This window comes from Pezoporus occidentalis, unplaced genomic scaffold, assembly GCF_034315485.1.
Source record: "Pezoporus occidentalis ecotype Australia unplaced genomic scaffold, CSIRO_AGI_Poc_V1 ctg30, whole genome shotgun sequence".
Taxonomy (NCBI): Eukaryota; Metazoa; Chordata; class Aves; order Psittaciformes; family Psittacidae; genus Pezoporus; species Pezoporus occidentalis.
Window position 1 is genome coordinate 3,587,020 of NW_026914941.1, and position 15,167 is coordinate 3,602,186.

Below are 15,167 nucleotides of genomic sequence, written 5' to 3' on the forward strand. Positions count from 1 at the left end.
TAGTATTGACCTCCACCCTTAGGTCAGTATTGAATCAGTACTTCTGGGTTTTTAAGACAAAAATAACAACAAAAAAAGTCATTTTTTTTTTTTCTTTGTCTTCTTGAAGATGTGTTTGCAAGGACGAATTGGGTTAGTCCAGAGGAAGAGCCCTGTGACATACTTTAATTTAAGACAGGGAATTAAGAATTGCTGTCCTGCTTGAAATAATATAAGCACAAAGAATCTTAGTTTGGAAATGAGATTTATTTTTTTAGAGGGGAAGCTTTTACTTCTTATTGGAGGTGAACATTCTGTGGCAGTATTTTTGATTTAGTACACGGTGATTTTCTTTTTATGGCACTCATCATGTGGAATGCTTTAAGTCTTTTTTAAGCAGCAGATACTTTTTAAGCAGCACATACTGTGGGTTTTCTTAATCCTTGATTTTGAGATAACTTAACAATATAGAAATATTGTTGCCTTGTCAATCAATACCAGACTTGATTGTCTAATAGTCTTGATTGATGCTCAGCTTCAGGACAGATAGTATATTTTGAGAGGACAAAAAAGTTACTAACAGTTGAAGATGGATATTTCCATTTCTTAGGTCACTAGTGATGCCAATGCCAAGCAGGTTGGCAAGCATGTTCAGAGGGCTTTTAAACTTTTTTTTCCTGCAGTGATGTGAGTGATAGTAGTTCAATAGCAATTCCTTAGCTGGAGTTTGAAGTTGAGAGATTTCCAAGTGATCCTCTGTACCTACTCTGGGGGTTTTATTTTCTAATTTCTGTTAGTATTAGATCCATTCATTCTAGTGTGGCCAGAGTTAATAGTGAATTACGGTGAAGCAATTACCTAGAGAACAAGTACTTATAGTTGGTAGGTTATAAGTGGGAATAATGAGGGATAGACGAGAGCAATTCTGGCAGTGCTTATGGGTGTCAACCTGTTAGCAGAATGTAATAGTTTCAGGACACTTGGGAAACATTCAGGCTGCCATACAGCTGCTTCAAAGGGGTAATGCAGAAAAAAGTCTGTACTTCCCAGCAGTCGCTCATTCTGAGTCAGTTTGCATTCAGTCTAACCCACTGGATGGCCAGAATCTGTGTGTTAATAAATCATTTTCCTAAATTAATGTATCCTAGTTGTCGTGGTTTAAACCCAGTCAGGTAACTCGTTCACTCACTCCCCCCCTTTCTTGCCCTCCCCCTGCTCCCGGAGGGACGGAGAGGAGAATCGGAAAGAATGCAACTCCCACGGGTTGAGATAAGAACAGTTTAGTAACTAAGGTATAACACAAATCACTACTGCTACCACCAGTGATAATAATGATAAAGGAAATAACAAGGGAAGAGAATACATCATCTCACCACCAGCCAACCGATAACTCGCCCCCCCCAGCCCGACCACGCTCCGACCGATACCTCCTCCAACCCTGCAGTCTCCCAGCCCTTCCGGCTAACTCCCAGTTGCATCCTGGGCATGACGTGCTGTGGTATGGAATACCTCTTTGGTCAGTTTGGGTCAGGTGTCCTGTCTCTGCTTCCTCCTGGCTTCCCCTCCTCCCTGGCAGAGCATGAGGCTCACAAAGTCCTTGGCCAAACCAAAACATCGCTTGTTATCAGCTCTGTTCCCGAGCTGAAAGTCAAAACACTGCACTACACCAACTACCAAGAAGGGGAAAAATGACTGCTACTGCTGAACCCAGGACACTAGTGTTAAAAGCTTGGCTTCAGGACAGTCTCAACGGTATCTCTACTCTGACAGTGCTAAGTTGCTTAGCATATCTCACACTTAGTTTTAATGGGATTCATGAAGTAAATGTTCATTATTTCAGCTGAGCTAGAATACGTTAAATGTGTCCCCTGGTGTTTACTGTTACCCTTGCACTTCAGGTGCAACACCTTTGTAATTCAGAAGTTTCACCAGGATGTGAATCCCGATAGGCAAAAGATAAAGGTGTTGCGAATTTATGTGCCTTATGGAGTACCTGCTACCCACCAGGAAGGGTTTTTTTACCCTGATGCCTTCCTCTTGTATAGAGAGTTGGTCACTGGACCCAAGGGAAGTGGGAAGAACAGTGATGCCACTTAGACTACAGAATCTCCTCATTTTCCCAGACATCCTTTTTGGCCAGCAAAACCAGGGTCGGGTCATCTCACCATAGCAAGGGATTTTGGCTCTCTGATAGTCATGTGCCCACGGGATTACCAGGTCCAGCAGCTGTATTTTCATAGCTTTGTGATTACAGCACTTGCTTGGTCAGGGTCAGCCTAGTCTGTAGTACTGGATCTCTCTTTGGTGGGTTCTTTTTATCCAGGTCTTACTGTGCTAAACACACAGACCTGTAACTCCCTCCCTACATGAATAGCTGGATAATCACCCTCTGTCTGGTCTCCCTGCTCCTCTCTCCCCTTCCTTCAGTAAAACCAACCAACCAACTAGTTTTCAATGGGAGGCATAGAGACAGAAATGGTAGAACCTTTTTTTGTGGTGTTTTTTTTTTTTTCCCCTGCAGTGTATGTGTAGTCCTATTTCCAACATGTCGGATGTGAGTGTGATCAGAAGAACATGAGCAAGTTCAGATAATTCCCAGATGGCTTGGCTGTGTTCAAAGGTTTGTTCTTTTCACAGTGTTTGTGTTAAGAGGTCAAAATTTCCATCAGTTTATACTTCAGACACCTGAATCTGAGGATGTGTGTGTGTTTGCATGTGCACACACGTGTGTGGGCATAGTATGTGTTTTGTCTTGTTAAAAAAAAAGGCAATATACAGTATTCACTTAGTTGTTCAATAGCCATCAATTCACATTAGGTTGCATTCAAGGACAACAGTCTTCCTGGTTTGGTGTTTTTTTTCATCTAAATCCAGTATTTAAATAAAATACTACAATCTCGTCTTTAATCAGGAAGGCACATGGGCAACATACAGGACTATAGAGGGTGCTGTTCTGAACTTTGACTTAGCTGACCTGCAAGAGACGGTTCCATTCTCCATGCAGTTACTAGAATACCGAGTGCTGTTCCATATTTGAGTGTAGGAGCCATTGTTGAGGCAGCATCCTGCCTGCAGCTGGCTCATGTTCAGCCGGTGTGAACATTGCATAAAAGAAGCTTGCATGAGCTTGCAATATGCAATACAGAGATACCTGAAAAGCCAGCGTGATATAAAAAGGAGAGAGACCAGAAGAATTGAAAGTCTTTGGTATATTTGGAAACCAGGCCGCTCTTGTTTCAATTTCTGTCTGTAGATTGAATTTAGATATTCATATATGAAAATTGGGAAGCATTTATATCTTCTAAGCCTGCACTGTGAGATGAAAGGTTCTTCTTTAAAGAACTATTTTCCCTGTCCTGCTGCTTTTAAATAAAAGCAACCCTTTTCAGTTTATTGGCTTTTTTTCCCCTTGGTTTCCTCTAACAGATGATACCCCCTTCACACTAACTACCTGTATAATACCTGTTTGTGGTGAAAGATAGCAGTCTCAAGGGATGCACATCAATCATGTGAGACAGAGATGGGATCCTGTTATGACACACAGCTGTCAGAACATACACTCTACACATATTAAAATGAAGTCAGCTGCAAAGTGCTGTATGTACATGCATTACCCCAGAATTAATATTGGTACCCAGCAATATCTGTCTAATCACACTGCACCCTACCACTTCACTACATGGTATTGCTTTGTGTTGAGGTCTTCTTTCTGTGTTGTTAAATCAAACTAAAACAATAAATAAGCTTAAAATTGATCATTACTGCTCTGGAAACAGTTGTTTAACTCCTTCAAAGTCTGTTTACATTTGACATTTCTTGAGCAGAGTACTTTAGAGATAGATATCTTTTTGTAGATCTTCAAACTGAAACTCAAGGCAAATTCAAAAGACTGCAGCTCTTATCAGGGAACTTTGAAAACAGGATTACTCTGCTTTGGTCTGAAGTTATAGTCCTGCATTTTTGAACACTTCTAGGTGACTTTTATGGTTTTAGATCAATAAGAGCTGTATGGCTGAATCTGTGCATGCTTGTTTTGAAATTGTGCAGGCTTCAGCCTATTGCTTCTGCCTCACTATAGTGAACCATGCAGAGCAGGGCATTGAGATCTGTTGGTTTTTTCGTAGTCTCAAAATTTTAAAGCAGTTCAGGTGTTCCTGGATTATACTGTCTGCAGGCAACGTCTCCATTTGGGATGAATGTGGTAATGAATTTCTTCTGGAGATGTATTCTGTGGTTGAACCTGGAAGGCATGTCATGGGGCTTGTCCAGTTTTAATTTGAGCGCTCTGGAGTTCAGCCATGTCTTGTTGCACTAGAATAGAAAATAAGCATTTATTCCCTTACTGCTTTTTCTGAAACTGCTGCTGCTTGGTTTCCAATGAGGGAGTTAGAGAAAATGCTAAGTAAATACAGACTTAATGGGACTTTCAAGAGCCTTGTAAAGAGCACGTTTTCCTACTAATTGTTAACTTTCAGGTGCATCTCAGCCATAAATAACTTGGGAACTACAGTAAAACTCCTTGTTTATGTTTTACTCTGCCACTAACAACTAAAATATTGGCCATTTACTTGGACTGCAGTGTTCTTGCTGTCTTGCTGTCCTTCCACAAAGATGGCAGTGGTCCAGCTGAACTCATTTGCTGGAACTGTCTTTCCTATAAAGTGCTCATTCTGTACTGGTGCGTGTCACTGGGAGCTACTTGTCTTGGACCAAACTACTGTTCCCTTGCTCTAAAAAACCAATCTGGCTCTATTGAAGGAATGTGACCTCAAACTGTGCATTGGCACCAGGGCACATGCAGGGGAGAAATGCTGGCTCTGGAGCAGAACTTAAAGTCCAAACTGGGTGATTCCATTCCTTTGTATAACCAATCTTCCCCCTGCCTTACAGATGATGCCAGAACTTTAGATATCAGTTCTCAATGAAAGACTGTAAACATCTATAAACAGATGTCAGTGAAAACAAAATATTTTTAAAGTGAAAAAATGAGAACAAATACAAGCCACATAAATCACTGTTACCATCACAGATTTACGTTGATACTTTTACTATCAGGATTTTACTGAATACTGCATATTTCCTCTCAGATCAACGGGTTTACTGATTTACACCTCTGGAACAGACTTTTGATTGCAGCTTCCCCAATACTGTGAATATGTATTTGTTTCAGTAAGGACGCGGGTGTGTGTAAAGCAATGCTTTCTAAACCATTTTTATTTGTTGTGTCCAAGAAGACAAACAACTCTTGGGGATACTGTGGAGTGTCCCTTAACAAGGTTCAATATATTCCAGCTTGCATTGCTAAGCTACTCTTGTAGCCGTCCTTGGGTTGCCAGTCCTTCAGAGCTTTAGAGCCCAGAAGCTCTTTGTTACATTGAAAATATAGGTGGGCAAAATGTAATTTAATATTTTTTTATGAAAGTGTTCAGAGAGCTAATATTGCAAATGTGCAAACACGGGGAGGGAAAGGGGAGAGCCGATGAAAGGAAAGAATCGTAAATAGGCTACTCAGTAACTGTTAATTAGAGCAAAAATATTAATTAAGTATTAGGACAGCATGGTGTAAATTAGAATCTTTTACATATTTCTGCGTAGGGAATTTTGTGCATTGAAGACTTTTGTAATAGTCAAAATCTCAATAGATTTTTTTAACGTTTATTAGAACTTGCAATCCATGGTGGCCAATGTCTGGCATAGCTTGATTTTAATAGAATGAGATCTGGATTGAATTTCGTGCCATTGTCTGTTTCATAAAAGATTATACTAGAAGCATTCTTTTTAGTGTGTTTCTGAATTGTTGTAAAAAGGAAATAGTAAAAAACCCCATTACTTTCAAGCAGAAGAAAACAAATGTTTTGCCTACAGCAAGAAACATCATGAGGGTGCTTGTTAAACTATTTGCAGCATCTATAAACAATCAAAATACACTACAGCTTTCCACACAATTTTATTTTGGTCATACATTAAAGAAAAATCACTCCAAGAATAAGCTAAAATGCAGGACAGGTTTGTCAACATCTTTATGCAAATGCAGGGATACCCCACCTCTAAAACAGCTTTCAGAAATGCTTGGTCAAGGGAAAAAGGGTTCCTTAACCCTTTTCTATTTTCTGCACATGTGTGTGCTGGTATTGGTTTATCCAGCACTACTAACCCCTGAAGAATTTCATATTTTAATATATCTTAAATTTGATGTAAATAAAACTTTGAGATGATGTTGTTTACTACCTACTTTAAAGAAATCCGCTACAAGTATTTTGTACACACATTGTACACAGAATTGGCCTCAAAGCAAGTCCTTATGTTTGTCAATGTATACGTACAGTTTGACTTTGTGGAAGCCTGCTCTGCTTGATGGGAAATACAGTGTCATGTGTTCAGGCAAAGAGGACAACCACAGAGAAAAGAGCAGTTGCACTCTATTTGTGCAAAGCCATGCCTGTTATTTGCCCTCGGTTCCCTCCATCTGCCTTGGCCTGGGAGATGGACTGAGCTCTGCCTGCAGGCAGGGTATGGTCTCGCTTTGTGGGTAGTGTAAAAACTTTGGCTGGCCTTCCCTGCTGCCAGCACGGTGGCTTCTCCTCGCCTTTGGGGACAAGCTGTGTTTCACACCCTGCTGTGCCCATTGCCAGAGGTGATACAAGAACATGGAAAACCTACACTGTGTTTAAAAGGGATATATGAAATACAGCTTTGACAATCTGCCTTGCCTGAGTGAGGAATTCTGTTTAGTTCATTTATATGTTTGATTTTGAAGGAAGGGAATATTGTTGTTTAAAGGTGTTGATCGACTTCCTTTGTTAGTAGCCCTAACAGCGTTCACTGCCTGCTTCTGAAGGCCATCCTGAGCAGATTTACCCATGCTCTCCCCCAGGGAGCCGCCAAGGAGGGAGTGCAGGAAGGCAGTCTGCCTTCTCCTGTGATGATGCCTTGGCAAAAAAGATGCTGGGAGGAGAGATGCGCAGTGGGTTAGAAGGAAGGGAGGTTTTCTTCCCTGGTAGGGAGCTTCTCTGGGAAGGCAGGTACTGCTGTTAAAGCACTTGCTTCCTTTCACTGTGCTAGCAAGGGCTTCAGGAGAAATAAGGGGCATCATCTGGGACTCCAGGGCAACAGAAAGGCTTTGAATGGAAAAGGATATATTCTGCGTATGGTTTTCTAACATCTTGTTTGTTGTTACAGTTCCTGTTCAAGCCCTTCAGCCTGGATTTTGCTCATTACTAGGGTGTTTTTTTTTCTTTGCTTTTTTGTTTCTCTTTCCAAAGCCTTGCCACTTCCACCTGCCCAGGTCAGATGTGAAGCGGAGCTGCAGTATCTCTGATTTTCATGGTATATTACTGCTTTCCAAAAATTGGTATAAAACTGCAGGACTGTCTGTCCCATTTGAAAAATGTGTCTGCTGCGCTATCTGTCGAATCCTTTCTACAGTATTTTCTCCTGTAGAAAATCATTATTTCTTCAAATGACATTGAGGGAATGTTGGGTCTGACAGTGCCAAGTACACCACCCTGCCTCATTGTTGAAAAGCACCTTGAGAAAAGAGATTGATCAAGGGCAAAGAGAAAAAGTTAAAAAAGGTCCTTTTTATATTTCTGGGAAGCCTGCCTTCATCTTCCCTTCCTCCGTGCTCATTTTAGGAGGGCTCTGGTCCTTCCCTGCACAATCTGAAACAAAACTATTGTTCTTGGAAATGATAAATATGCCTCTTTCATCTCAAGTGAGGACTGGAAAATTGTAATGCACAATATAAGCTATAAAATATTAATTCACAAGAAACAAGCAGTGTGTTCCCCTGCGAGATTGAGAGATTACCATCAGGCTGAAAATCTTGCAGGATAACCAAGGCTTATTTGGGAAGGAAAAGTACTTTCAGAAGGCACATTCTATTTGCTGTCTCAACTCTTCATATGATCGATACTTGGAAATGCATTTAGTTTTATGGATGAAGTTTATTGATTAGTGAAGACTTGCCACTAAGGCCTGGAGAAGACGTCGTTCAAAAATGTTGCTACAGGCTTTCTCCTTCAATGTGTTGGCTGGATAACAAGCAAAAACTGTTACAAAAATTGCAAATGATGGTACTTGACACTAATAAGAAGCCTTATTTGGGAAAAAAAATGTGGGTAGAAATCAGTCATTAATGGTTATTATGTTTAACAGGTAGCAAGATCATCTCCAGGCTCCAAAATCTTGTGTTCCTCTGGAGCGCACGAAACTGCAGCAGTGAGCACAGAGAACATTGCCTTGTTCAGTGTCTACTGGCAAATGTATCAGAGAATCCCAGATTGCCAAATCCGGGGCTTTTCCTGAGAATGTGGGAGAGGCTCAGCTGAGGGAGGTGTTTCTGCAGGTTGTCTACAATGTATCAGAAAAGTCCAGGCTGTTGAACAGGTAAATAAAAAATTATCTTTTTTGTTTCCTGGCAAGTTAAAAAGAAAAAAAAAATAATCTTGGGAGGTTGTTACCAAACTGATTTTGCTTTTCAAATATGTTTATCATTAGGGTTTATTAAAAACAGTGGTGAAGTTGGACAGAAAAGGATGATTTGGATAAGATGTAGTAAGAACGTAATTTTAAAGATTAAAATGAAATGTTTTGTCATTTTTGGAAGAGAGTTTGCATTAGCATTCCAGTGTGAACACTTAGATGTATTTTATGTAGATGATGTATCCCAGAATAAGGGTTTGGCTCCAACTTGCGGTATGGTTGGTACCGGCTAGGTCCATAGGTTAGCCAATATTAGGTCTTCTGCAGGTTATTTCTGTCAAGAGGCAAAACTAATGATAATGCTGTTAATTTAAAAGGAAACACAGGAACAAATGTAGGAATCCGTGTCCTCTTCTCCAGAACTGACAGTCGTACATCTGTATGCTTACTCAGCCCTATTCTGTCTAATTTACAGGCAATATATCCCGTCCTGCTGTGGCTAACATATTTTAGATGTTTTTCTAAAAGGAATTTAATTTCCTGCAACCTTCCCAAACATGTTACATTCTCTCAGTATTAACTTTTCTGTATATTTAAGTAAATAAATGTGTTGGGCTTGATTCATTACAGCATAGCTTTACAGTGGTAAAATTCAGTTGTGGTGGGTGTACAGTAAAGTGAAACAAATGCTGCAAATATGCTTAGGTATGTTGATCAGAAAGGATGAAAGTTAGAGAAGCACAAGGATTTTGGCGAGTAATTATAAATATTCCAAAGCAGAAGCCTTGGATGCTGAGGCTTCTCAGTGAACTTCAATACTAACCTCGTTCTTACTTTTGACGTGTTTCATCTTTTTTGCTCAGCCTACTGCATCTGAATAATGAAATAGTGACTCTGACACTGAAGCACTGATTTACTCTTCTCAACATTTCACACATTTTCCTCAATTTTGCATCTGTTTTCTTGCTGGCAGCAATGTCTTCCATCAAAACTGTCAGTGTTTCTTAAAGCCATGAATTTAAGAAAAAAAATAGGGGAAAAAATCTGCAGAACCTCTGAAGTGAGTTTCTTTACTTCAGAAGCACTTCATCTGATAGTTTTCTATCAAGAAGATATACAGTAGAGATAGTTGAAAAAGAAAAATGGCAATTTGGGAGATCACTAGCTAACGTTACGTGCTGCCTGCTCTCAGCAAGGTGTCAGTGTTGCCAGGTACAAAGCTTTTGGGATGGAACCATTATGCTGTTTATGTTACAAGAGGACAAAAAGTGGGGAAGGGTTAGGGCTAAATTTCCATTTCTAAAATGTGCCTGTCAGGAAGCTGATGCAGGAGAGAACCAAGTGCTCTAGAAAATGCTCTTAGTTCTCTCTTGGATACAATAATATGCTGTGCTATGCTAAAAGCTTATGATTCCTTTGATTACTGGAAAGAACATATTTTAAGTAGGGTGTTCTCAACACAAACTGTAGCCGGGACACAGAACGCCACAGAAAATCATGCTGATTAACCAACGAGAGCATACCTGCAACTGGTGAACTGTGTAAAAACTTCCATTTCCTCAGCTCTGTGCAACTTTTCTTAACTCTCTTAACCTGTGAGAGTCTGCCAGACAGAAAGAAGAAACAGGAAGGATATTTGGGAAAGTTGTAATAGCTGTGAAGATCAGAGAGAATTTATGAAATATATATAATTTGAATTTTATAACCTATAAATCCTTAATGATAATATTGTTCTATGCTTCTCAGTTTAATAATCTACTATAACTTTTACAGTTCATTACAATAGAAACTAATTACACTATTCTCACATTTGTCATCAAGTAGAAGACGTGGGAAATGAAAACAGGCAGACCCTTTAGTGGCATAAATTTAGAATATATAAGTTTAAACAAGAAACTTTCAGGGTGTTGGAGTACACCTCGGTGGGTGTTCTTTTCAATTTCAGGATGTTTCTTACTGTCTCTAAGTGAGGAGAACTTTAAAAGAAGTATAAAATAGAACTCCAAAAGTAGTTTCCAAATACCTGAATTCAGGAAGTAATAATACTAATAATTTTCTTCCTTGCTTGCTAATGATAGCAAAAGGAGATACCAAATAATTCTTTGGGAAGAGAGAAACAGGGTGATTAGAGCTGATGTGGAGAAGTGGCTGTGAAAACTGGAAATACATTTCTCCAGAGAATCAGGTTCATAAATCAGAATGTCAGGCAAATATTAGGGAACTGGTCCACAACCATTCATTTGCAAACTGTATTAAAAAGTTTTGACTTGTGATGAGACATCACATTCTTCAATTCTCTAGTATTTTCAGATCACAGATGATGACAGCTGTTGTAACAGAAAATGATTAAGTAAATTGCCTGGAAATGTCATTAGAGTGTCCAGCCTCAAATGGCAGGAGAGGTGAATGGCATTTTTTAGAATGTCCATTTTCATTACTGTTATAACTTTGCTGTAGCTGAGGCTGCTCCTAATCTTATTGTGTCCTAGTTGTCATTTCAAAGTTGGCAAGAAAAGGGTCACAATTCGCACATTCTTAGATACGTATTGGTGTGGATATGTAACATTTTCTTGATCTGTACTATTAGATTGTGCTTATTTCATTTTCAGCTTGCAGCTTAGAGTTGGAAATTTGGGTTTTTTATGACCTCTGGGATTTTAAATTACTCATTTTCTCATGGGAAGGTATGTTGTCAAGTGCACCTTGAATATATGTTAATAAATTTGATGGACATTTCTTTCTATTCTCATAATCAAGAAGTGAATTTCCCTCACCTAGAAATTACATCCTTCCTAAAGAAACTAGAGACAATTGGAGATAAAAACATACTTTTGGAAATGTGAGACGTAACTGACAAATTATTGTTGAGATTCACATTGAAAAAGAAGACTCATCTTAAAAAGAGCTTCCAAATTAGTACTGAAACCTAATGCCTAAAAGAGCTATTGCAAACTGTTCCCACAAAATCTCCTGCTGCTACTATGTTTCAAGAGACAGAAAATGGAGAAGAATTAACTTCAGAGAATAACAACACTGTTTTCTGGAATAAAAAGGAAGGAGATTCTTAGTTCTTTTAAGTGTGAACTTCACTCTGCTGTTTCAGGGCAGTGTTAGTCATGTTACTTCAAATCTAATTTTGTGGAGCATAGTCACATGCACCATTTTGCCACTTAATTTTTTCCTGAAATGGCTGGCATGGATAAGATAAGGTTACTCATAAGATCATGTTCTGAGCCAACCTTACAGACCACACAGAATTTTGTACAGAAAACTACAACAATGTAAACCCAACATCATTACTCTGTGTAACCTCGCTGCCACGGCAAAGGTTTTCTTTTGTTCGAAACTGGCTGGTTTATCTTATTCTAAATTTCTGAGCTGTACACAGCCTTTCACACGTTCAATGTGAAGGTGAAAACCAGGATCTCACAAATGATCCTACCGTGCCTCTGCTCAAAGAACAGGGAGATCTATAACGGTGGCAACCAGCAAAGGGTTAGAGAAAAATCCTAAAATGTCAGAGAGACATCTCCACTGACAGATAAATTTTCCATTGCAGCTTTTGGAACCCCTTTGCTTTCAAGGAGCACCAAGCCATGGGATCACTGAAGCCCGTCCCGTTGAAAGAAGTTAGTCTGTATTTTACCCTCTTGTCAGTGTATTACTTAACTGTCAAAAGATGCTGAGTGGCCAGTGAAGTTAATTTTAGCAAATCCACAGAAGGTGAAAAACCCTGTGTATTCTATGCTTTCTATGTCATATGTTGTAAAGAATCTCCAGAGTTAGAAATGCATTTGTTATACTTTCAGAAATGAAATCTTTTGGACTGTTTAGCTGTTATCAGCTTTAGTGCCAGCAATTTTTTTCCCCTTGGTGATTTTAATAGTCATAAAATTAACATTAATGACTCCATACCCACTGAATTTCTATTACTGTTTGGATTCATTACATCTATAACATATTCAGCTCCTCAGTCATTTTTTCAGTCTCATTGGTATGGTGTAACATTTTTCCAGTAAATTGAATAGCTACCTAATCTCTCTTTGATCATTTTATAGTAAACTATGAAGTTTATTTCCAGAAAGCAGATTGTTAACTGTGAAAACCCTTAAATTATTTTATCTCTGAGAAACTATTTTTAATGCTGATTTAGTTGTCAAGTCTTATTTTTATATGATAGTTTTAAATAAGCTTTTCAACAGGTTTCCAAGCATGCGCCCCTACCTCATGTGGCTTTTGAACTAAAAATATGATGGTTGGTTTGTTTCCTGATGTTTTTCCTGGAGTACAGGAGATGCTGTATGTTCAGGAATAATGCTTCTCACTGACTTCTTATTCCGTTCTTGTTGCAAGGGCGTCTCCCTCACCCAGTTATGTTTGACCCTGGCAAACAATGGGGAAGGTGGAAAGAAAAAGCCATCTGAGGCAAAATGTACACAGTGGTTCTTTGTGTGTGGGGCTGAGAAAAGATGAGGGTACTGCAATGAAAGGCTGATGAGAAGAATATGCCACAGAGGTGCTGTAGAATGCTGAAGTGTGATTCTCTTTGTTAAAGAGACTACTTGGCTCAGCAAGAGTAAGCTTTGTATTCTTTATTCCAGAGTTGGAAGAGTTGGTTTTTTTTTTTCTCTTAAAAAGCAAAAAAAAAAGTAGTGGAGGATGGAATAGGACTACATTTTATTGATAGTTTACATTAACCAAACCTATCCATGATAACCATTTCAGTGCATCCAAGGCTGGATGCAGGTTTTCCAGCTGTCTTGCTGTTGCAAAATATTGTTCCTCCGTGAACACATTTCCTCCTCACATTCCCTTTTTCCATTAAATCAACTTTGCTGCTTCTTTGTACATCTGTACAAGAGCTCTTCAGACTGGGGCAACTGACAGTTGGTACATGCTAACCCTCAGTAAGTCTGTGTATAGGAAAGTGAAATGTACAGGTGCATCTCTAGCATTTTGAATGCTCATTTACTATGAGTGATTACCGCAATGCTGCTACCCTAATTTATATACTGATAGGCTGTAGCTATCCTAATACATCCGAGGCATGGAACAGACTGTTCTCACTATCAAGCTCACTGAAGTTGCAGAACAAATTCAAAAAAGTCAGAATATCTCCTGGGAATAGTCCCTGGTCTGAGCTAAATTCTGATATAAGATTTATTTATAACTCTACCAGAACTATTTTAGCAATTTCATAGTATAGGCAATTGAATTTCAGTCCCAGTAATTGTTTATTCCGTTGAGCTGTTAAATTTAATACTGTATGTGTAGCCCTTGGGTCTATGTGTGTGGAACCTTTCCTGTGGCAACCATTCCCAGGAGTGAAGTGTCTTTATACATGAGTCCAACAGCACAGTGGTTGTATGGATAGCAGATGTGATAAAAATGACTGAAAGGCTACAGAAATTTAAATAACTCTTACAGGTCCTGAAAATCTTGTTGATGGAACTCTAAAGCAGTTTGAAGTACTTCAGTGAATCCTACAGTTATAACTTAATAGAACTGTGGAAATACTTAGAGACTGTAGAGGAACTAGTGCGTGTTCAGTGAGTGCAGGCTGGTTTGCTGTGGCAGGAATGTCTTTTGTCTTACTTCACAGTTCCTTTACAATACAGAATCTTCGAGTACTCCTCACAGTGAAATGCACTGGGCAAGACTGTGCGTAGGAAAAAGAATGAAAAATTAATACTAAGTGACTGGGAATATTTTGTTATTATTTCTTCGTGTATTAAAAAATGTTTTAGTAACAGAAAAAAAATGGGATTTTAATATTTCCACTCAAAACTACATAACAAATATTCAGCAGCACTTCTGCCAGCAATGAAGGTGTTGTCATTCTTTGTTACAGGGTATCAGGATATCTTTTAAGCAATTTTCTGTGATGATCTGGAATAGTTCAGGTGTTGCCAACATTTTCGGTGTTAAGGTGATATACTGGAACAATTGGCTGTGGGTGCATGTAGCAATATTTCTTGCAGCCCTCTTTTGGTTTCATTTTCTAATATACCTGGAACAGTTAGTCCTTTTCTTCTCCACTCTTAGCCATCCTATCCATGTCTTAATGCGCAGTGCCATTCACTGGTAAAGCAAGCTGGTAAATTTGGGCAAAGTCCCAAACACTTACGGCATGGTGCCCTTTCTAAATGTGAATAAATCTGAAACATACTCTCTTGGAACAGAAGCCACTGCTGACTGTCTCTGTCCCATCTACTAAAATGTTAATACAGTTTGGTTGTCCTTCCTTTTTATGCGCAAGCATGTAAATTCTTTCTTCCTACATCTCTTGTTGCAATTCATGGTTTTGCTTTCACCAAGCCTGCTTCTATCAGCATTCATCTCTGTGTCATGTGTTAATTCCACACGCTAACCTTTTCTGCAGCTTGCTCTGTAACACATTTCCAAATAGGCAATACTTTGGTATTGCACATGGGCAGGAGCAACAGGCTAAAGTTTCCTCAGCTGTGCATGGTTCTTGACTGATTGTACCCTAATGCTTGGCTTTGCATTTAGTTCTCTGTTGAATCCTTTTGGAGGTCATCTGAAGTTTTATTGAGGTTATAACACGCTCCTTAAGAGGAGGCAGACTTTGCTGCTACAGACAGTGAAATAAGTAGGATCTGTCTGCTTGCCTTCTTTTGGCTAAGAGCATGATAAGACTGATTTTCTTGCTGCAATTCAGTACTGATAGTCAAGAAAAAGGGAGAGTGTTGTGGACCAGAAATCTCCATTAATTAGGCTGGAGGATGTATCACAGTAATACC

General features: G+C 39.2%; 1 long non-coding RNA gene across 1 annotated transcript; it reads left to right on the plus strand.

Moving 5' to 3' along the window:
* Positions 1-2,528: 2,528 nt before the first annotated feature.
* Positions 2,529-12,115, plus strand: LOC134168126 (uncharacterized). The gene is made up of 3 exons (XR_009966440.1): positions 2,529-2,599; positions 10,705-10,805; positions 11,963-12,115. It is a non-coding gene; the product is annotated as an uncharacterized LOC134168126 (long non-coding RNA).
* The last annotated feature ends 3,052 nt before the right edge of the window (positions 12,116-15,167 follow it).